Source organism: Mustela nivalis (genome assembly GCF_964662115.1).
Source record: "Mustela nivalis genome assembly, chromosome: 8".
Classification (NCBI taxonomy): domain Eukaryota; kingdom Metazoa; phylum Chordata; class Mammalia; order Carnivora; family Mustelidae; genus Mustela; species Mustela nivalis.
The window spans coordinates 3,376,399-3,398,566 of NC_139027.1; positions in this window are offsets into that span (position 1 = coordinate 3,376,399).

Here is a 22,168-nt window from a genome sequence, read left to right on the forward strand (position 1 = left end):
TCATTAATGGCGAACCCAGTATTCCTGCCACCTGGTCCAGTGTCGTTCTAACCACAACATGTTGCCAGAAGGAAATTACGCAGTCAGTTCTGTCCATTCTCTGTCCATTCTTCAGAAAATATGGTTTTCCTGCGGCATCTGAAATGTGTGCGTGTCTGTGTGCAGGCCATTGATTGGAAATGACATTCCATTGAAAATGCCTCTGAGGACCAGACATGGATCCCCAGCAGGGAAGGGTTAAAGTTGCAGTGATTTTGCAGGCTGGATCAAATGTTCTTGAGAGGCCATTCTTCACATCTTGTTTCTTTAGCGCCGGGATAGGGCGGGTAATCAAAGGTGACAAGCCTTCTCTGCTCATCTGGTCCCATTCCCGGAGCAGGGAGACCCACCGGCACACTGATCTACAGTGGCAGCTGCTGCTGGTCTCGGACTCAGATTTTGGGTCACATGGGGCCCCTTTGTGTTACTGGAAGGAAGGAAGGAAGGAAGGAAGGAACGAACAAACGAATGAACCACTATCAGAGACGCAAGAAAAACCTTTTCTCTGCACACATGAGATTTGGTCACCTTCAGTTCATGGGCAACTGTGATTCAGGTGTTGTCTCTGTTTGGGACTCAGAAATGGCAAAGCAAGCTCACTGCGTGGTTGATGGTCTACTTGGTTGTGCTGGTTCGCTGCAGGCTTTGCAGGTGTTCACACAGGAGCGCACCCCATGTAGAAGTTGTGTTACGTAGGTCTCTGCCTAAAAGCAGAAGAAGAAACCACAGAATAACAAATGCACTTCTGTCCCATTTTCTCCTGGATTCTAAGCCACCTTTTGGAGTAGAAGCTGACAATGGGAAAAAGAAAGAAAAATAAATCCATCAAAATGTAGAAATCTGCGGCATGTGGGTGGCTCAGCGGTTAAAGCTTCTGTCTTTGGTGCGGGTCATGATCCCAGGGGTCCTGGGATCGAGCCCCACATCGGGCTCTCTGCTCAGCAGGGAGCCTGCTTCCTCCTCTCTCTCTCTGCCTGCCTCTCTGCCTACTTGTGATCTCTGTCTGTCAAATAAATAAATAAAATCTTTAAAAAAATGTGGAAATCTGCTGCCTATGAGGCCCTCCATGCACATTATTGTCCTTACGTACTTACCAGCTGCCTTGCATGAGAGAAGATGCTTATCACCATTTAAATAAGGAGTGAATGGATCTGGGAGAATTGAGCCAACTTGCCAAGATCATACCCACATCCACAGAAAGAGCTGGAAAGAAGGTTCCTTGAGGTTAAGGATGATGACAGTTGAGGCATGTGTTTCCTTGTGGGATATGTCAGAGTCCCGGAGACGTCTGCAAGATGGCCTTGAGTAGGGCTGGGTTCTCACGATTTTGAGTGTGATTTCTAAATCTAAGCCTTCTTTCTCCCATAAGTGGGATTTCTGTTTTACTATAAAACGGGTGTGACATGCAGAGACATCTCACATTTATATCAGGTATTACATGACCACGTGATGGACCTTCAGGGATTATGATGCTTATACATAGACTCACTCTAATCTGGCTAGGCCAGCCGAGACTGACCTGCTCAGTGAGCCCTGGGTAGTGAAAATGTGTGGAGCCCTTTTGTCTGATCTTCTATTTGTCATTTTGATATCTGATTTCTTCTTGGCCAACACACTTGAATTTCTGATTTCTGATTCACAATTTGAATAGCAGTTAGGGTGTGCAGAATTATGTCTGTCACTGTCTTCAAAATCTCAGCCCTGGTATAAAAGCTCACAGTAACCTCTTATTCTGAACCAAACTCCCTACCCCCATGAACTCCTTCTCTGCAAAATTTTGCCACCAACCCCCTCGTGTGACAAATACCATGTCTGTCGTGATCAAAGTGTGAATTCCAAAGAAGGCATCCATTCTATAATTAACACTGGTCATCCCTTGTTGTAGAAGGTATAAAAGGTGTCAGAAGGAAATTGGTTTTAAAGAGAAACAAGAAAAGAAAAAAAAAAAATGATTCCTGGAAGAAAGGACTTGTCAAGGCAATTTCTTGCAAGAGCAAACCCTTCATTAGAAATCAAGTTAGATCTAATTTTGAAGGAGTGGATAGATGTCTCCTGGTATCTCCTATTGTCATATCATATATGACACATATAGATGAGAGTGATTGCTTTCAACCCCCCTATATTAACAGAGAGCTAACCGGATGAGTAAAATCAAATGTAATTAGTTTTACCTAAATTGTAGGTTTTCAGAGCAATTAATAAAACTGAAAGTTGAAAGCTGCTTGTTAAGCAAATCAAAGATCAAGAACGTATTTCTTTTATTGAATGTCACTCCTATGTAAACCAACCTACACAAATCATTTTCCTGTTTGAAATACAGCAAGTGTGTAATTGGAAGACTCAGCAGCAGCAGCAACGCAGGCAATTTGTACATTGCCTGGATTCCTGGCAACAACGGCAGCCACGTGCAAGGACTCGGAATGAAGACGCAGCCGGATTGGAGTCTGAGCTCACCTCCTCACTGGTTCTTGGAGCATGAACGGTCCCTTCACTGCTGAAGACTCACTTCCCCTGGCATATCTCTCCCTTTCAAAATTCAAACTGTTTAGGGAGTGCCTGAGTGGTGCTGTTGGTTAAGCATCTGAGTCTTGGTTCCAGGTCAGGTCGTGACCTCAAGGTCATAAGATTGAGCCTCGCCTTTGGTTCTGCACTAAGTGCAGAGTCTCCTTGAGTTTCTCTCTCCCTCTCCCTCTGTGCCTCCACCTCACACTTGCTCTCTCTCTCTCTCTCTTTCTGAAAATAAATACATCAATTTTAAAAAATAATTCCAACCATTTAGAATCCCAGAAGGAATTTCCAGGAAGGCTTCTCTAGAGAAGCAGAGGCGAGGGGTGGTCAGAATCCTGTGGTGGCCATTCACACATGCATTGTGCTCTCAGTCACTGAGACATACACACTCCTCACCCTTTCCCCGTACTCTGCCCTAAGCCTCTCATCCATCTGCTTGTTCCTCAGTTATCTCCTTTTATAATAAACTGTGATCCAGCAAGTAGAATCTTCCTCTGAAATCTGTGAGCTGCTTAACAAATTAATGGCACGTAAAGAAGGGGTTGTTGGAATCTCCAGTCTGTAGTTGGTAGGCCAGAAGCACAGGTGACCCACTGGTCTTGCAACTAGCATCTGGGGTGGTCAGGGAGGGGGCAGCACTCAAGGACTGAACCCCTAACCTACAGACTCTAAGGCAATCTCCAGTTAAATAGTGTCAGAATTGGTTGAGTTATAGAACACCTGATGTCCAGGTTGTGTCCAAGAATTGATTGCCAGCATGGACCCCCCATCATGTACACACACACACACACACATTGGAAGTGGTGACCAGAAGCATTAACATCTATCATCAGACCCATTTAGCAGATCATGATAGTGGGACATGGAGACACAGAGTCTGTCACGTCCTGAGGATGGGGTAAGTTGCACACTGTGACCTCTCATTATTTCTGTAGCAATGACTGCAGTGACCACTTACTTCAGCATCTCTTTAAGAGCGCCCATAGTTTCAGGGTCATTGTCTTTTTAGCAGATAGCAAAATTTACAGCAAAGATAGGGATGTAATTTGTATGTTAGGTTTCCTGCAGTCCGTGGGGTCTCCAAGATTCCAGTGATCCCCTGATGCAGATATCAACTGACAGGTGATTGCAAATCTGAGATGCTCCAGCAACAAAGAATGGAGATATTGGCGCTGACTTTCCAAAGATGGTGTCAAAATATATAACTCTTCAGAGAGGTACAAAGATCATTCCATGAAATCTTCCCGAAAGGAGAATGTGGCATATTTTATTTGGATTATGAATAAACATACATTCATATAATGCTTGCCCTACACCCAAATTAGATATGGTACCACGCAGTGGAACGTAATGGGAAAAGTGTGAGCTTTGGGAAGCAGAGTGCTCTGAATCGTGAGACTTCATGAGAAGAATCTTACCTCTCAGGTATGTCCTCTTTTCCTGGGTCCACTTGTAAAATGGGAATGCTACTTCTGTCCAGGGCCTGTCTGTGAGAGGAGTAAAGGAGTTACAGGACATCAACCACACCATTCTTGTCTTAGCATCATGAGTCCACCATAAATGTCAGCCGTACTTAGGGTGTGGAGGAAAAGATTTTCAAATCCATTAATACATGACTATTTTCTGTAATGCATAAGTAAGCCCTTTTTTTTTTAAAGGAAACAAACAAACAAAAAAAACACACAAGCATACAAACCTACAAATTCGAACCTAAAGAAAAATCTTGAATAGCAAACAGAACAACATATAGATGAATTAAGAGACCAGAAATGAGGACCATATGGATGAGAATTTGCTTAAAATATACATGGGCTCAGGAAAAAAATGAGAGAAAATTGCTGGGGGGGGTGCTCTGGAATTGTGCCAAATTTGAAAACATTTGAATAAATAATTTAAGCTTAGAAAAAGTATAGAAAGATTTTTCTCCTTCTCCTGGATAAATGAGAGAAGAGAAATGGAGCATGTAATGTGAGCAGGAAACATGGAGACCTTTTGACAAAATCCAATCCAAAGACACTTCCATGAGCGGTTGGGTGGCTTAGCTTTCAAGTTTCAGGTAAGCCCCATGCCGATGCCATTTCTGTCTAGAACACACGCTTCCTACCTGCTGCTGTCTAGAACACACGCTTCCTGCCTGCTGCTGTCTAGAACACACGCTTCCTGCCTGCTGCTGTCTAGAACACACGCTTCCTGCCTGCTGCTGTCTAGAACACACGCTTCCTGCCTGCTGCTGTCTAGAACACACGCTTCCTGCCTGCTGCTGTCTAGGATGCATTCTGGCTTTGCTTTCAGCTTGAATGTCAATCGTGGCCAAGTGAGGAGGAGTGCACATAGAACATAGAATATGCTGTCCCAGAGTGAGAAAAGCCTGCCTTGTTCCATTTGAGAAGGCTGTGGAGATGTTCTTAGGCTGAGGAACCACGGTCCCATCTTTTCCTGAAATTCACCTTGCTGGATTTTATTTTCACCTTCTTGGTTGTTGTGCCTGAACATGGGAACACACATTCCTTTCACTTGTTTCAACCAGAACAATGACACTGTTCTAATAAATAACAGTTCTCCAAAATATTTTGGTCTTAGGCTCAAGGACCTACTTCAAATAAAGCACATATATATGTTAAATAGGCACAGACATCCAGACTAGAGCCAATTTTAAACCATTCTTTGGCAGTCTGTTACCCATGTTAAAACAAGATTTGGGGTTTGAAAGATGTGGACTATATTCTCACTCTCCTGCAAGTACTGATCTTACCTTTCTTCACCTCTGTCCTTTTTCCTTAGAGCACTGGCCTGAGATCTCCACTGTGAACACACATTTCTGAACCCAGAAACAATGTGTCCCTGTGGCTTAGCACTCTGCTCCTGCTCTGATTCCCTGAAAAACCTCAATGAACAGATCTGTATTAAGCACCTACTATAGGACATGGTCTGGAGTTCAGAGAAGAGTCATGTCCTCCGCTTTGAAAAGTATCTACTGCCCCTGAAGATACACCTTGCATTCTCATGGGGCTTTCAGAGAAACACCAACACTGCAGGACAGAGCCGGTGGCATCTCATCCAACATCCAATCAAACAAAAAGCACAGCAAAAGGGATGACAAACAAAACCATACTTGGCACCCCCTCCCATCTCTGCTTTTCTCAGGTGCAAGTCTATAAGGCACAAAGCCTGTCTCCTTGGAAAGGGCAAATTTTTGTTAATGGTGCACATTCTAATGTGCAGGTAGATGTATGTCCCAACGATTCTAATGACTGGCCAGCATTTGACGGATTAAACTCCATGCCCTGGAAGCTGGGTCCTTCACAATCCACGGCCACATGCTCCTGGCATCCTTTTTATGATTCAAAGTTGTATGAATCCAGGGGCACCTGGGTGGCTGTTGGTAAGCATCCAACTCTTGATTTCAGCTCAGGTCGTGATCTCGGCGGGGGAGACTGAGCCCCACTTCAGCCTCCACACTGAGCTCGGAGCTGGCTTGGGTTTCTCCCTCTTTCTCTGTCCCTTCCCCTCACTGCTCACTCTCGCTCACTCTCTCTAAAAATAAAAGAAAATGAAATGAAATAATGATTCCAAATGGATTTAGTCAATACCCTCCACATACTCTGGGCTTTTACCAACCTCGATCTTGGTTCCGTCATTTTCTTCTCAGACAGAATGTCTAGTTTCCTCCTCTTCGTCTCCCTGGGCTGAGCAGGGCTTGAGCGGCTGGACGGTCAAACCTGGAAATCTCTCCTCTGTACTCGTACACCTGGCGCCTGGAACAAACACGGATCCGAACAGAAGTGGGGGGGTTGTGGGTTTCAATTCTGCCCCCTCCAGTGTCACCCATGATACTAGGCAAGTGACTTCATTTTTTCGGACCCTCAGCTTTCTTCCCCTGGAGAGTGGAAAACGGCGTGCTTCCTTCTGAGACTTACTGTACCGGGCGCTAACTAAGACGCCAGTAAATTGCTGCCCCGCACCCTTGACGCCCAGCTCTCCCCTCCCCCGCTAACCTTAGCTACGTTTATTGAACTCAAGTCAAAGGGCAGCTCCTTGAGATCTAAGACCCCACCCTTCTTTCACACCACCATGATCCTAAAATGATGCCATAAAAACAATTGAAACATGGTACATATTCCCCAGATATTTACTGGTTAGTATTGATTTTACGTGTTGCGTTGGGGCACTTGAAATAACCTTCCCTATGATAAGAATCCTATTAAACCTTAATTACTTTCTTGGAGGCCTCAGCTCCCCATCCAGCCCCATGGGGGCTTTGAGCCTCAAGGCCCAGTTGGGTTGGGGCGTGGGCAGGAGTAGTCAGCTGGAAACAAAGGGTGAAGATCAGCATCTGAAAACAGAGGAAGCTCTCACTTTGCAGTGAGGGTCCCAGCCACCCTTTTTCTGCTTCTGGCGTGGATGGACAAAACCCGCACTGTGGCTTTCAGCAGCCGCACCTGTGATTCTTTTTTTTTTTTAAGTTTACAATACAATGCAGAATTTTTATTATCTCTAACACACAATTTTTTTAATTAAATTTATTTATTTTCAGCGTAACAGTATTATTTTTTGCACCATACCCAGTGCTCCATGCAATCCATGCCCTCTCTAATACCCACCACCTGGAACCCCAACCTCCCACCCGCCGCCCCTTCAAACCTGTGATTCTTGAGGAAAAGACCTCTCTAAGGCTAAGGAGGAGATTAAAATATCTCAGACACCAGTGTGTTGAGCCATATCCCCGGTCAGCAGAATAAACATGTGTTTGTGTCTTAGTTATATTTAACTTTAAGTCGTGAACTCAGAGGCCCTGGAAATAGATAAATTTATAAGCAGCTGAGAAGAACGGATTCGTGACAAAACTGTGCACGTTTTTATGACAAAGCCAAATAATCATTTGACCTCTGTGTCCGTGTCTTTCTACAGCTATACCAAAATATGCACGCACGCGTGTGCGCACGCACACACACACGCATCTCCGGTGTCTGTGCGGATCTGTGCCCAGGCTCCGTGTCCGATCGACAGACAACATACACACATGCCACCCCCACCAGCTGCTGGGAATCCATTCCAGGCCAGGACTGGAACGCAAGACCCTCCAGAACCCGGGAGGTCGGCGTGGAGCGGAGATCGGACCAACACGCCCTGTCAGGACAGCCGCGCGCCGCGCTCTGACGGCCGGCGTTCCGCACCAGCCCCCGGCCTGCCCCCGGCCCCACGGCAGGTCATCTTCGAGTTCTAGAATTTCGTGCATACTGTACACCAGTGGGTCTTGATGAACTTGAGCTTGGGCATGGTGCAGAGTCCAGATTTCAGATGAATAACGCTTTCATTTAGTTAATAGCTGCAGCAGAGCCATAAAACCGTAGTAGTTTATGACTTTCAGGATATAACCTGCACCCGCAGACGATATAAATTCTATTACGTTGCACTTCACAGCCGCATGAAGCCCACTCACGATCTCACGGCTGGTGTGAAGCTGGGCGGTGGGGCGGAGTGCAGCGACTTGGCTCATTCATTTATTTATTTGGGTCCACACTGGCTGAGAGAAACGCCTTCGTCCTCCGACCCAGCAAGCCACCACCCTGCTGGGCCTCACCCAGCGCTGACTGCCGTGGTGGCCACAAAAGGAAGCTAACTGGGAAGAACAGAGGCGAATGTTTTCATCTCATCCTCCGCTTGCATTGTGTCCAGCACACACGGGAAAGCAAACTTTACATCTGTTATCGGCACCGATAATTATTTTCAAGGAGTCGTGTGTCCCTGGAAATGGGAGGCAGGGACCGCGTGCAGAATGGCGCTGTGGCCAGACTGCCCCGTGCTTCTCTTCTGATCTCCCATCTAGTAAGAAGAGTCCGGACGGTGTGATCCTCCCTCAGTTGCTCCTGTGGCTTCTAAATCCGGCCTCATGTCCAGGCTTAAGGTTAGGCCTCCGATCCAAGAGCGGAGGATGAACCCTGATTCTGTAAATGGACCGTCTAAATAAAAAATGAAGATAATAGAGCTTCAGAAATTGTTAAGGGCCAGAGGGAGAGAGGAAGGCAGCCCCGCTTTTCAAATGACGACAGGCCACTCACTTCTTCTGCACCTGCTGCCTGCAGAGTGCTGGGTTATTGAAGAGGCCTGTGGTCCGATCTGCATATCAAATAGCTGATTTGTAGATGAGGTCATTCATTTTGCGGTCTGTCTGCTGGAGGGCGCTGGGGATGGGCTGTTGCCTAGCAGTGGGCCCCAGGGTCCCGCAGGCTCCTGGAGTCAGTCAGCAGCCCCTCACCCACTCTGAATTCCCGTCCAGGATGGCTTTCGTGAATAAATCTCTGAAATGGCACTGGGAAGTTCAAAGCATGGGTGACATAATGGGCGACATGAGACCAGCGGGGCTTTCCTTTAGTGACTCGGGTTCATCTGCTTAGGTGTTGTGTAAGTAAAAGAGTCATCTAGTCGCCTCTCTGGGTCTGCTATCACAGGATGGGCGTGGTCGGTGTCTCAGCGCACAAACATGGTACTTGCTTCGCTCCTGCCTCGGAATAGCTGCTTCTTCGGTCACAGGGGGAAGGGACCCATGAAAACACGGTGCTCTGCGGAATATGTCAATACGGTAAAATCAGATTTGGACAACTGATTCCAACTTTCAAGAAAGCTTTGTTACGCCAGAATTCTATTAACCTGCTGGCTCTGTCTGTGCGTGTGTTACGTGCGTGTGTATTTACGGGTGCACACCCACGTATTTCAACCTCAGGCTTTTCCCAGCAAAAACCTGCAACAGAGTAAAACAGTGAGTTGTCAGCCAAGGCCTTTATCACTGAGCCTTTGTATGGTTCTCAACAGGGAACAGTCATTTCACCTGGCTTCGTGCTTTCAACTGGATTCTTCCATGGCCATGGCTGACCATAATTCTTTCTTGCAAAATTAGGAATAGAAACTGAGAACAAGATTTAGCTCAAATGCATTTAAGATGAAGACCGTAGGTAAGAGGTGTGCATCTTGTCATAGATGTTTTGGGATAAACATCTCTTGTTATTTCTTCCTGATGCATCATAGCCTTTGAATTTCCAGCTGCTGATTCTGGCTGTAGCAATAGCTTTTCAGATTGGGAACATCCTATCATGTTGAGGAAAATTTGTCGCCATAACCATGAATAACTGTAACAAGGCAAGGATGATGGTAAGAGGGAGAAAGACTAGTAGTGCTCACGATTTAGCAGGTGAAAAAGAAAGCGTGTGGTCTGGCACGTACGGTATCACTTCATGAATTGCCTTAGCTACCTCCTTTGGAGGAGGAAAATCAAGTGACCTACAAGACACTAACATTTGTACCTTTAGATTTTTTTTTTTTTTTCAATTAAGTACGGCCAGTGAGGGATGCTTCTCTCGGTGCAGTTAGGCAATGTGGGGTTGAGCAGGACTCTGTAAAGACTGTTTTTTTTTTCCTCTCTTTAAGATTAGCAATTCTGTTGGATGATACTGAGATACATATATATATATATATATATTTTTTTTTTCTTTTAAGATTTTATTTATTTAATTGAGTCAGAGATCACAAGTAGGCAGAGAGGCAGGCAGAGAGAGGGAGGAAGCAGGCTCCCCACAGAGCAGAGATCCCGACGCGGGGCTGGATCCCAGGACCCTGGGATCACGACCCAAGTCGAAGGTGGACGCTTTAACCCACTGAACCACCCAGGCACCCCCGAGATATATTTTTTAATGTCCTGCAAAACTGACATAAAAGTTTAGAAATAAGGCCTATATTGGCACAAGAGTCTAAATCACATCATTCCTTTCAAATACTTCACTTTAATCAAAACTTCCTTTCTTCATATACAGAAACAGAGGCTCTAGAAACTGTGACTTATTCAAGGTCATTTAGCAAACAGGGAGCCCGGAAAGAATTTGGTTTTCTTATTCATGGGTGGGTGCTCTACTGTGCCATTACCTTTCCCAACAGCTAACTCTAGATGAACATCTCCTGAGACCTACTGGCTGAGCATATAAAGAAATATTTTAAAATGATGACATACATATAAATATATATGTCAAAAATTGTATGTGTAATTAATTAGAAAGTAATTCATGTTTTTTCAAAGAGGCATATTTTTAAAATAAAATGTACACGTAAATGAAATACTGTAGTCCTTCAACATAGCTCAGGAAATGCTGCCTGGTCTTGTATGTCGTGGAAGCCAGGAGATATCGTTGTCTTCAATAAGTCTGTTTGGTAGTTCAAGAACTACCAAATCCTGATCGTGGTTAAGGAATGATGCATTCTGGTATCTGCAACATCAAATAATAAAAACTTAGTAAGGCAAGGTACTCCCAAAGCCCAGGAGGAGCCAAATTTGCATCTAGATATAGCCTGAGCTTTGACCCTTTTTACAGACCAAAAGCTCTTTGATATTGAGGTTCGTGGCCACAGATTAATGAGCCGCAGGCGGACCCGAGGGCCTCATGATGAGGCTCAGAGAATTTATTCCACTCCTACAGCAGTGACGAGGTTTCCTCCAGCCATCTCCTAGGGAACCGACAGTGACCGTTCAACACACAGTCCTGGGGAGATTACTGGTCTGCTGTTTTATAAAGTAAATTTTGATTGCTGTTGATGAATCTTGCTTTTGTTTTTGTTTTGAGTCTTTTCAATTTTTTTTTTTACTGGATTCAATTTAGTGCCACCTAGCATGTTACAAATGCAGTGATATTCTCCATGCTAGAGAAAATTTGAGCTTTTAAAACACCAACAACAGCAGTATTTGTTAAAATGCTCTAACAGTGTGTAGACTTACAGTGGCTTCGATTTAAATATATTTGACATGGCATTACCAGAAGGAAAATAACCTTAGGTATGTTCGCCTCGAGAAACCATTTATAAAACCGCTTCTAAGCCTTCTTCACTAATGAGAAAAGGTTCATTCCTGCAAGTCACACATAACTTGATTTTAAGGAATTGGGTCTTCTGTGATCTATTTGCTAGATTTCTTTTTTAATCTGGAATCTTAATTTTTTAAGTAAACAAAAGCAGACTTGTATGTGTGTCTAATCCACAGACACACACACACACACACACACACACGAGTCAGAGTTCTCCAAGCCTCTCCCCTCTTTCTAGAAAGCTTTCTTGTGTCGACAAGCAGCAACACGAAAGCAAGTGCATCCAGGCTTAATGAGCAATTCATCTGCACGCTGGGAGGGTCAAGATAAATCCAGGGAGAGGCAGCTGAGTTGGAGGGGGAGCATTCTTATTTATCATGCTGCACAGTAAAGAACCTGTCTCCCTGTCCACAGACTCACAGCAGCCAGCGTGACAGCCGCTTGCACCCTTGTGCTCTAAGATCCGCTTTCTCAGAATGGTTTTGTTTTCCCACCCAAGACCCATCAGTCCGCCAGCCTGGCGTGGATTTTGTTTGATGCTTGGCTCTCACATCACTGTCCCCCAAATACTTGAGAATGATTTAAACACAACCAAGAAAAGAAAAAGATCATTATGGCAATGATGAATTGCAGGGTACACGTGGGTGTGGATATCGGTGAGGACGGCATCATGAGGGGTGGCCGTGTCCCACTGGCAGAAGCAGGGCTGAACCCCGGAAGTGAAGGCGAGGGGAGTCCCAGGAGCCTTCTGAGCACATGGTGCGCGCGACTGGCCCGGGTCTGCACCACTGCCCTCTTACAAGCGAGCTTTGTTAAGCCAAATCTTGAATTCCAAGAGCAATGCCTAATGTAGAGCCCGCAGCAGGCTGGGTGTTTTGCCTGTGCCATTTTTAGAACATTTCGGAGGTATCCTTTGTTATTGTGGGTACCAGTAAAGAATCAAAGGCTGGCGTGTCCCCCACCCCCTGGTCATCAACGAGGTTTTGTTTTTGTTTTGTTTTGTTTTTCTTTCTCTGCCTTCTCTCTGTGTGAGATTAGAAAAATCAACAACACGATTCCCAAATCTAGTGAACAGACGAATGTAGGGCATGTATGTGATTTTCTCTTTTTTGCACCAAGTATATATCCTCGTAGTAAATTCTGCGATGTTCCCTACATCCATGGTGCATAACCATGTGCTTTTCTTAATAGGATTTATGCTTGTCGGCTTTCTCTATGGCCTGCCATGCTAGAGAAAGGGAAGGCAGAGTTCCCCTGGTAACCATAGCCACCCCACTCCCAACTGCCGGCAAATTCCTCCTAAGCATGAGACCCGCAGCGTGAGGGAAGAATATGTCCACTTATGCATAAACATGACAGACTCCTATCTGGACGCCAAGGGTAGCTAGCCTCCAGATTGAATTTAGATTTTCTGATCGTGGGGCCAGATACTTCTATTAAATCTTCCCTTGGAAACCATCTGCAACTGGAAAACAAGAAAATCTTAATTCCTTCCAGATCCCAACCCATTTCCAGTCAAATGTCACCCAGGCTCCATGGAGGACGGAGGAAGGCGAAATCCTGGTGCATCTGCTCCGACTGAAAAGGTTATTTCACTGTCTTCAAGATGACTCTTGAGCAGCCGGCAGCTCGGGGACGGCTCCCTGAATGCAGGGGTTGCTAGGAGATGCGACCGGCTTTCAGATGGCATCGCTCCGAGTTCTCTCTAATTGACAGCTCCTTACCCTAAGGGTCTCCTTCTAACCTTGAGACCAGACTATAATGAGAGGGCAGCTTGCCATCACCCCTGTTCCCGGCGACGGCGAGCGGATGAGGGGCGGCCTGCTGCTCTGGGGTTGTGTCCTGCTCCTTGGGACCGGGCCCTGGGAGGGCGAGGACAGGGCGGCCGCAGCCTGTCCCCGCGCTCGGCGTCGCCGGGGCTGGTCCGACCCGGGACACCGGGATCAGCTCGGGCTTCCAGCTCGGACGGGGTCTCTGAAGGAAGGGCGCGCAGGGAGGAGGCGTCTTGACCCAACTTTGGGACCAGCGGTTTGGAGTCTGAGCCCGGAAGGTGGATTTCTTTATAGAGGCGGAGGGGGAGGGGAGGAGGGGAAGCCCAGGCCCAAGACGCGGGTCTCCGCGCCCCGGCGCTGGCTCCTCCCCCGCGGCCCTGCGGAGCGCCCCCCGCCCCGCCGCCCCCCGCCGCCCCCCGCCCCGCCGCCCCCCGCCGCCCCCCGCCGCCCGCGCTGCTTCGGGGCTGAGTGAGGACGCGGGCGGCCGCCGAGCTGGAAGCAACAAAAGGGCGAGCTTAGCGGCTGCGGCCGGAGGCGTTTCCCCGCGGCGCGTCCTGCGCGGGCGTCGGTCCGTTTCCGCGCGGGGAGGAGCGCGCACCCCGCGGCCCGCGCCTGGGGGCCACCGGTCCGCGTCCCGGACGGAGCGGACGGCGCGTCCCGCGTTCGGCAGGGACAGCCCGAGCCCAGCAGAAAGCAGCGCGCTCGGAGGCTCCAGCCCGGCCCGGGCACACGCCGGCGGCGGCCCCTCCACGGGCGCGCCCTGATGGCCACCTCCCCGCGGCGCGCCACGGGGACACCCGCGCGGCTGCGGCTTCGCGAACCGATTCTAACCGAGCGCGCAGGGAGGAGGCGTCTTGACCCAACTTTGGGACGAGCGGTTTGGAGTCTGGCTGCGGTGGAGGCCACGGGCGCTGGTCGCGGGCGCAGGGCCGCGAGGGTGGCCTCTTCGCCAGGGGCCGCCGAGGGTCCCTCCGTCCTGAGCGCGTCTCTGGAACCTTCAAAATAGAGAAGGACGACGGGAGTCGGGACGCGGAGATGACAGACCCCGGGACGCGGAGATGACAGACCCCGGGACGCGGAGATGACAGACCCCGCCTGTCCTTGTGACTCTGAAGCGCCCCGACACCAAAGTCAGGAGTTTTCAACCCAACAGAGGCCAAGTGGTATACGGAGGCCGAAGACCAACACCAGAGAATATTCCTGAGCAAAATGCTATGCTATTTCTCCTCCATTATCCAAATATTCTTATTGAAATTCCTGCAAAGCAAGGCTGTTCCTAAAAGGAATACTATTTTTAAATGGACCCTTTGAGGGAGAAAAAAAAAAAAAATACAAAAGCACCATATTTACAAAGCTTTAGTAGCATTTTTACTCAATGTATAAATATGATTTTTTTTTATAGCTCGTATCCAGGAAAACAAACAAACAAAAATGTTAATGATCAACATGGTCAATAAATAATGACATTCTTCTTGAATTTTTTTTTGGTAAATTTTAGATTATTTAAATATAATTACAATTTACAGAAGAATAGCAAAAACAGTATAAAAATTTCATACCCTTTCTCAGATCCACCATTTGTTTACATTTTGCTCAGCACATCCTTAACTTTTTTCTGTGTGTGTCTTATTGTTTTTTTTTTTTTAATTTCCAGCATAACAGTATTCATGCAATACTCCAGTGCTCCATGCAATCCGCACCCTCTATAATACCCACAACCTGGTTCATAGTTTTTTAAATTATTATTATGTATTCTTCCTGAAACATTTGCTAACAAGTTGAAGACAACATGTCTCCTTGCTTCTAAATATTTCATTGTGTTTTCCTAAGAACGAGAGGTTTCTCTTACATAATCACTGTATAATTACCCAAATCAGGATATTTAACAACACTGTAAAACTACCCCCTAATTCCAAATCCATGATCAAAGTTGATCAGTTGCCTCAGTAATGTCCTTCATCACCATGTCTCCCCGATTCCAGATCAACTCCAAATCTCACATTACATTTAGTTGTCGACTGGAGGTTTATAATCATTTCACCAAGAAAGGCCTAGAAAGCACCAGGCTGCAGGAAATTTTCAGTCTTCAGTTGTCTCTAATATTAAACACTTGGGGAAAGGAGACACCTTGAGAGAGTCCGGGTACTGGTTCTGGGGTGTTTCATTATGCTAGGGATAAATCCTGACTTCTCTAAAGGGAAATGGGGGACTCGTATTTTCATGTATCACCTAATGCAAAAACCAATAATGCCAATTTGAAATAAATGTTTTGTAAGCAAATCCTGATCTTGTACAAAATCTGAAGTGACATTTGTTATATAAGAACTGTAGAAATCAGCATGCATATTTCTGATAGATTCCTTCCAGAATCCAAAAGAATGGGTTTTTATTAGTGTAGAGACTCTTCCGTCCCAGGATGAAAAAGTGAGAATGATCTAAGAAGAGAGAGTAGGTGAGAACAACAGCATGGAAATTATAATGGAATAAATAATCAGCTTATGATACAAAGAAATAATGTATAGAGAAGCAAGTGAATGTTATCTGTAAAAAAGACTCCATTTACCATTGTAAATATTGTCTTGCTCCTTTGGTCATGTGGACCTGTTTGGAGTCCAGGAAGCCTCTGCACCTCTTGCAACCCCATCACTCAGAGGGAGGGAACAATCACCCTTCTCCATGAGGTACTGGCTTAGTAACTGAACCAACTGTGAGTTCATTCCATGGTGAGTCAAGATAAAAACCACACCAGGTAGGGACACCTGGGTGGCTCAGGCGGTTGGTTAGATGGCTGCTTCTGCCTCAGGTCATGACCGTGGGTTCCTGGGAATGAGTCCTGATTCTGGCTACCTGCTCAGTGGGGAGCCTGCTTTTTCCTCTCTTCTCTCTCTGACAAATATAAATAAAATCTTAAAAAAAAAAAAAAAAAGAAAGAAAGAAAGAAACCACACCAAGTGAATTGTATCTCAAATGAAACTTTATCTGCAGCAAACAAGGAGATCCTAGGGAAGAACTTCCAAAGCCATGACTCCCAGAGCAAGGGTGAATGGGTTCATTTTATTTAGAGTTAGGATGAGCATTTAGGTAAAGAAGCCTTGTCATCAGATGCAGAGATGGGTATAAAGTCCTACACGTGCCTTAAAGAAATACATCTGGACATACGTCGGATGTTATGTAAATGAAGCTTACGGTCCTCCTTGGGCAGAGATTTTAGTCTTATAATGAGGTAAAGGTCACTGCAGGTCACTCGATGGTACATCCACATGGGTACAAATTGAGGGTTTACCTCAGCCTGGTCTGGGTGGTCTTCCTCTGGCAGCTATTACTGCCTGAGGGGTGTTTTCAGCTTTCCATCGTGGGAGGTTAAGGTCCTTTGCTTGACTTAGGAGAGAAGCTAGAAGGAAGAACTTAAGAAGAAATGTGGGACAAAGGCTATTGAGTATAAGCAGGTGACCAGTAGAGGTCAGTTCTTGGGGTGCAGCCAGTGACAGCTTTTGCGCACACTATGTTGATGTGATGTCTGAGCAGCGAGGGTGTACACTAGTCCCATGTAGCCATGCACGTGGATGTAATTTAATTTCCGTCTTCTTCCAAATTCTACAGGAATAAATTCAACTTAAAGGGTCATCACAGATGGGTATAAAATTCCTGTAATAAATCTCCTCTGTGTTTCTTACTGGCCTTAATAGTAGCATTCAGGGTTTCTTGAAATTGTGGAATTTTGTGGATTACATACATACCTACACCTTCTACATAGCTGTAAATGAGTCTTTCTGTAGCTGTCAACTGATGATACCTTTCACACCCTGCGTATATTTGCCAGCCCACATAATTTTCTATGCCATTGAAAATGATACCTATTATTTTTTTATAGACAATGGTTCTTTTATAAGCCAGTTTATTATTTTTTTTAACTTCATATTTCTGTTTCAAAATAAGCAACTGACTCTAGGTCCTGGCCTAGAGTGCAGTGGGTATCAATTCAGAAGGTAGACTCTTCTAGGAAAGAAGTCTGTAGAAGGAAAGTGTGGGTAGATCCAGAATTGTCTGTGGGCAGCTGTGTAGTAAGTAAGGATTTGAGGAATAAGTGACATACAACATCCTATTGGTTTCAGGTATCCATCCTAGTGATTTGATGTATGTATACATCATGAAATGCTCCCCAGGATAAGCCTAGTTACCATCTGTCATCTTAAAAAATTATTACAAGGTGTTACTGATGATACTTCCTCTGTTGCGTATTACATCTCCATGTCTTCTTTATTTTATCACTGGAAGTCTGTGGCCTCCTAAGCCCCTTCACCTACTTTGCAGGGAAAGAAGACTACCAAAATTGGACTCAGATGATCAGGCATGCAAAGGAAATATGTTTCAAGCACACATCTATGTGGGAGGGCCTCTTAAACAAAAAGCAGGTTATAGAAGAGTACCCACAGAACAAATCTGTGTTGTTGGATAGGCTGGTGGCTTTAAGTTAATGGTACATCTGGAGGTCTTTTGTACACACTGGAGTCAATTATATCTTATCTCTAAATGTAGTCATTCAACAAGCATGCCATCTTCTCAATCATGCCTCTGATTCCTGCCACAGTCTGTGTGGTGGTGCCAATAGACCAGCATTTATAAACACCCACCCACACCAGCAGTGTGATGGAGATTACCCTAGAACTAGCTCTCCATCACCGACAAAGAGGATCTAGGACAGCATAAAAAGGAATAAAAGTGGTCAATAAATACACATCATTACTTGTAATCTATTCTTCATCCTCTCTGGTTTCTTTTCCCTGTGTTGGGAGTGTTGATGTGACCAACCAGGAGCACAGGTATATTCCTGAGTTTATGCAGAGGCTGAATTCATCATAGTCTTCGACTTTTCTTTGTCCTGATTATTATGAAGGCAGATCATCTTTGCCCCAGAATGTCCCCTATTGGTTTTTCTTTGAGGTCAAGGCAGTCAGTCCACTGTCAAAAGTCAAAAATACGCTATTTGATCCATTGGCACATTAGCTCAAAGTAAATAACACTCAAATATGAGTGTTGCTCAAGGGCTATTTTTGAAATTTTGAGCCCCCAGATGAGAAATTCAGAGTTTCCTGCTTAGTACCCAAACAGTAGAGCAGATATTGGGAGAGCAGGGCACAGTGGGTGGAACAGTAGGCCTTTCTTTCTATCAAATGCTGAAAGAAGACAGTTGGTAGGGCTGCTGTGGAAAACACACTAAAGCTGGATGGGCTTCTTGCTGATTTTCTGGGAGCTTTCATTTGGAAAAAATAAAGGGGGAAAAAAAAGAAAGCAAAGGTGACCCCTTATTACTTTTTGCCTGGAATTGATCTTCAGAAACTCAGAAGTTCCCTGGCTCTTCTGTGGTGTGTTGTGTGCACACGTATCTGCAAATATGAAGAAAATGTTATGGGATCACAGATGAAGGAAAATTAATTCTCTCTTGTGGTGTTAGGGATGACTTCACCGAGGAAGTGACATTTGCACTGTCACTTGAAGAGTGAGTGGGGCTTTGCCAAGCAGTTCAATGAGAAATATCACTCCAGGCAGCCGAAAAGCTTCCAACTCAGGGGTGGTGTGAAATTCCACATCATGTTCTCAGAATGAGCGTCAACCTGTGCTGGTAGGGTTTGGGGTACAGAGAGGAAGGGGAAGGCAGCCTGGGTGCCTGATCTTCTGGGCTGGGTGGACATGGCATTCAGTCCAGACTGATGTGTCCAGCGCCTCCTGGAAATGATGCTCACAGCAAAAACGAGTCCACACCAAAATTGTCATCACCAATGACAGTGGCACGGATGGCCCGCGCGTGCCCCTGACAGCCTGCTCCGGGAAGAACTCCGCATCACCTTGGCTGGGCTCCTGCCAAACAATGAATATTGAGAGTGATGGTAAGAAAGCATTAGACAGACCCAGATGGAGACACAATCTACAAAATGACTGGCCTACGCGCTTCCATCACTGAAATGAGAGTAAGGTTATGATTACCTACTAGAACTGCACCATGAATTTCCTGATACTGATCACTGTGCCATATTATTGAGAAATAATCCTTTATTTCTGAAAACTCACACTGAAGTATTAGGGGTCAAGGGCATCTTATCTATAACTTATTTTTAAATGATTCATGAAAGTGTGTAAGTGTGTAAGTGTGTGTGCACGCGTGCATGAAGGGGAGGCCGACCATGAAGAGACGGGAGCACCGGAGCCACAGGAACGGCCTACAGCTCAGCCCCCATCATCATGAGATGCACTTGTCTCTCTGAGAGGGCACTTCAGACCCCTTCATCACCCATGTATGAAACACAGAATCAGGAGGACTCGCAAATCAGCCTCCCTGACCCCGCAGGACGACCAGCACCACTGTGTGGGGCTCCCAGACTTCAGGCAGCCGGGAGCTCTCCCTGCAGTGAGCCCCCACTCGACTGGCCTTCTGCCTCCGTGCTCCCCAGAAGCGTGCTGCTCCTTCTGGGGTCTCCACAGCTGTCCCTCTCCCCTCTTGCCCACTTCCGAGCACACATCCCTCGCTCCATTTTCTCCGCAGAAGCCGCCTCTGTCCCCTACTGCTGACAGTGTGCTTCCATTGCCAGATCCAAGATGTGAGGTTTCAGTTGCCTGGCTGCCAGCCAGGGTCTCTGAGCTGGGACTGTGCCTTGCCACTCAGGACCAGCTCTGAAGACACTGAGTGGGACAGACACAAGATGATGATGGCTAGCCTGGCCTCACAAAGCGCTGGGTAGAAGTTCACCGTTCCCTGGAGAATGTACTCCCATCAGTATCATCTTGGTGGGTTCAACTCTCCAGGGTTGTGTGATGGTCCATATTTCCCTGCCTAGCCGAGCATCATTTCACTATGTAGATGTAAGACAGTGAGTTCTGACAACAGCTTGCAGTTCCATCTGGCTAATGGAGAACTCGCTCTCCGGGTACATATTGGTGCCTCACCCCAGTCTTCTTGAGGGATGACAGCTGGGCCATGATGCTGTGCACAGCCCGCAGAGCATGGTGCAATCTGACTCATCCTCTCCCGACCTGAGAAAGCTCAATTCCCCATTGAGAGGGGCTGAAACGCCCCATTGTGAAGGCACCGGCGCTTCCACCAACCATGAATGGTTGCCAATTGGGGGCTATTTAAATTGGAAGTCAAAGGTCCTCTGGATCTTTCCCATCAAAGATTAAATCCTTCGTTCCAGGAAAAGAGAAAGTGAAACTCCTATTATCAGGAAACTATAGGAGGAACCATAAACCAACGACACCAGTGATCTTTTCCAATTAGGCTTCTATAACTTATAGTGAGAAACACTTGGCTGATGGCTTCAATAGTTTTATTTCCTCTCAATTATATACAGAAGCAATCTGTCCTGCTGACTCAACTAAGTCTGATCACTGTGGTTGGGTCAGTTTATCATTTTCCTGGATTAAGAACTTCCAGTTTTCTAATGCTTATAACATCCAGTCTGATTTTTCTTTTTTAAGTCTGGAGTCCTAGACCTCCTCTTCTTCCCACTGAAATCTTTCCTGACTCCCATTTTTAACTCTGTTCAAACCCAGCCATTAGTACAGCTTCTTTCCATGCTAATTAAAGAAAAAACAAACAAACAAATAAACAACAACAACACAAAACCCTCCCCCAGCCCTCCAACATATGAGGCCCTAATTTTTTCAATCCAATGACAATTTAGTGAACTGAAAATAATCACCAAATGGAAAATATGTCCACATTCAAATCTTAGTTCTGTTCCTTCCTAACTAAGTAATGACAGAAAATGTATTTAAGGGGCACCTGGGTGGCTCAGTGGTTAAACCTCTGCCTTCGGCTCAGGTCATGATCCCAGGGTCCTGGGATCGAGCCCTGCATCGGGCTCTCTGCTCAGCAGGGAGCCTGCTTTCCCCTCTCTCTGCCTGACTCTCTACCTGCTTCTGATCTCTGTCTGTCAGATAAATAAATAAAATCTTAAAAGAAAAAGAAAATGCATTTAAATCTCTCTGCCCCTCATTTTTAAATTTTATTTAAAAAGAGGTATTATCTCAAGAGATAATTTCAATGTTTAGTGTAAACTTTCAATTAACTAATCATACATAAGCTGTCCACCGTAATACTTGGCACACAACAGGAACACAACACAAGTCAGCCCAGGGGTGCCTGGGTGGCTCAGTCATTTAAACATCTGACTCTTGGTTTCAGCTCAGGTCCTGATCTTGGGGTCGTGGGCTCTGCATACAGGAGGGCATCTGCTTGAGCTTCTTTCTCCTCTCTGTCCCTCCCTACCCCCATGCATTCACATTCTCACTCAAAAAAGTAAATAAATCTTAAAAAAAAAAAAAAAAAAAAAACTTAGGACAGTTTCTCCCCTCCTCCAAAAATCGGTTGGATGACCCGCTACACACGGTAGCCTTTGTCATTCTCTATACCAAACACTCGGAACACCCATTATGTATGTCATATTTTCTCCAGCTGGTTCAAGGAAATTTGACTCCTAGACCATAAGGCAGGACATTTTCTTGTTCTTTCACATTCTGTTCCTTCACAGAATATTTATTTAATAAACACGAGTTGACGTCCCGTATGCAGGATTAGAAGTAGTGGCTCTCGGAGGCCATGAATTAAATAATGTGTCTGACTAACAGAAAAGGGCATGGTACTCTCAATTTGGGATAAATATGTAAATGGATCAATTTCCTGCAGCTAAGAGTGTGCTCCCCACATATCAGGCCCTCAGGAAGTACTCCTGAGTTACTGATGGGCAGAGATCACTAAATTGTTGGATTCCAATCCATATGACAAATGGAAGTAATTTCATGTTCTGTGTATCTCATTATTATTATTATTATTATTATTATTAATTATTATTATTATCAGGTACAACCAGCTGTGCATAGATTTCAATAGGAGGAAAGGCCACTGCTTCTATACCCAATCCCAATCTTCAATGTCCTACACCATTGAGCATAAATGTTAGTCCTGAAAATATGGAAACCAACATCTCAGTAACTAAAGTGATTTAGTTAAAG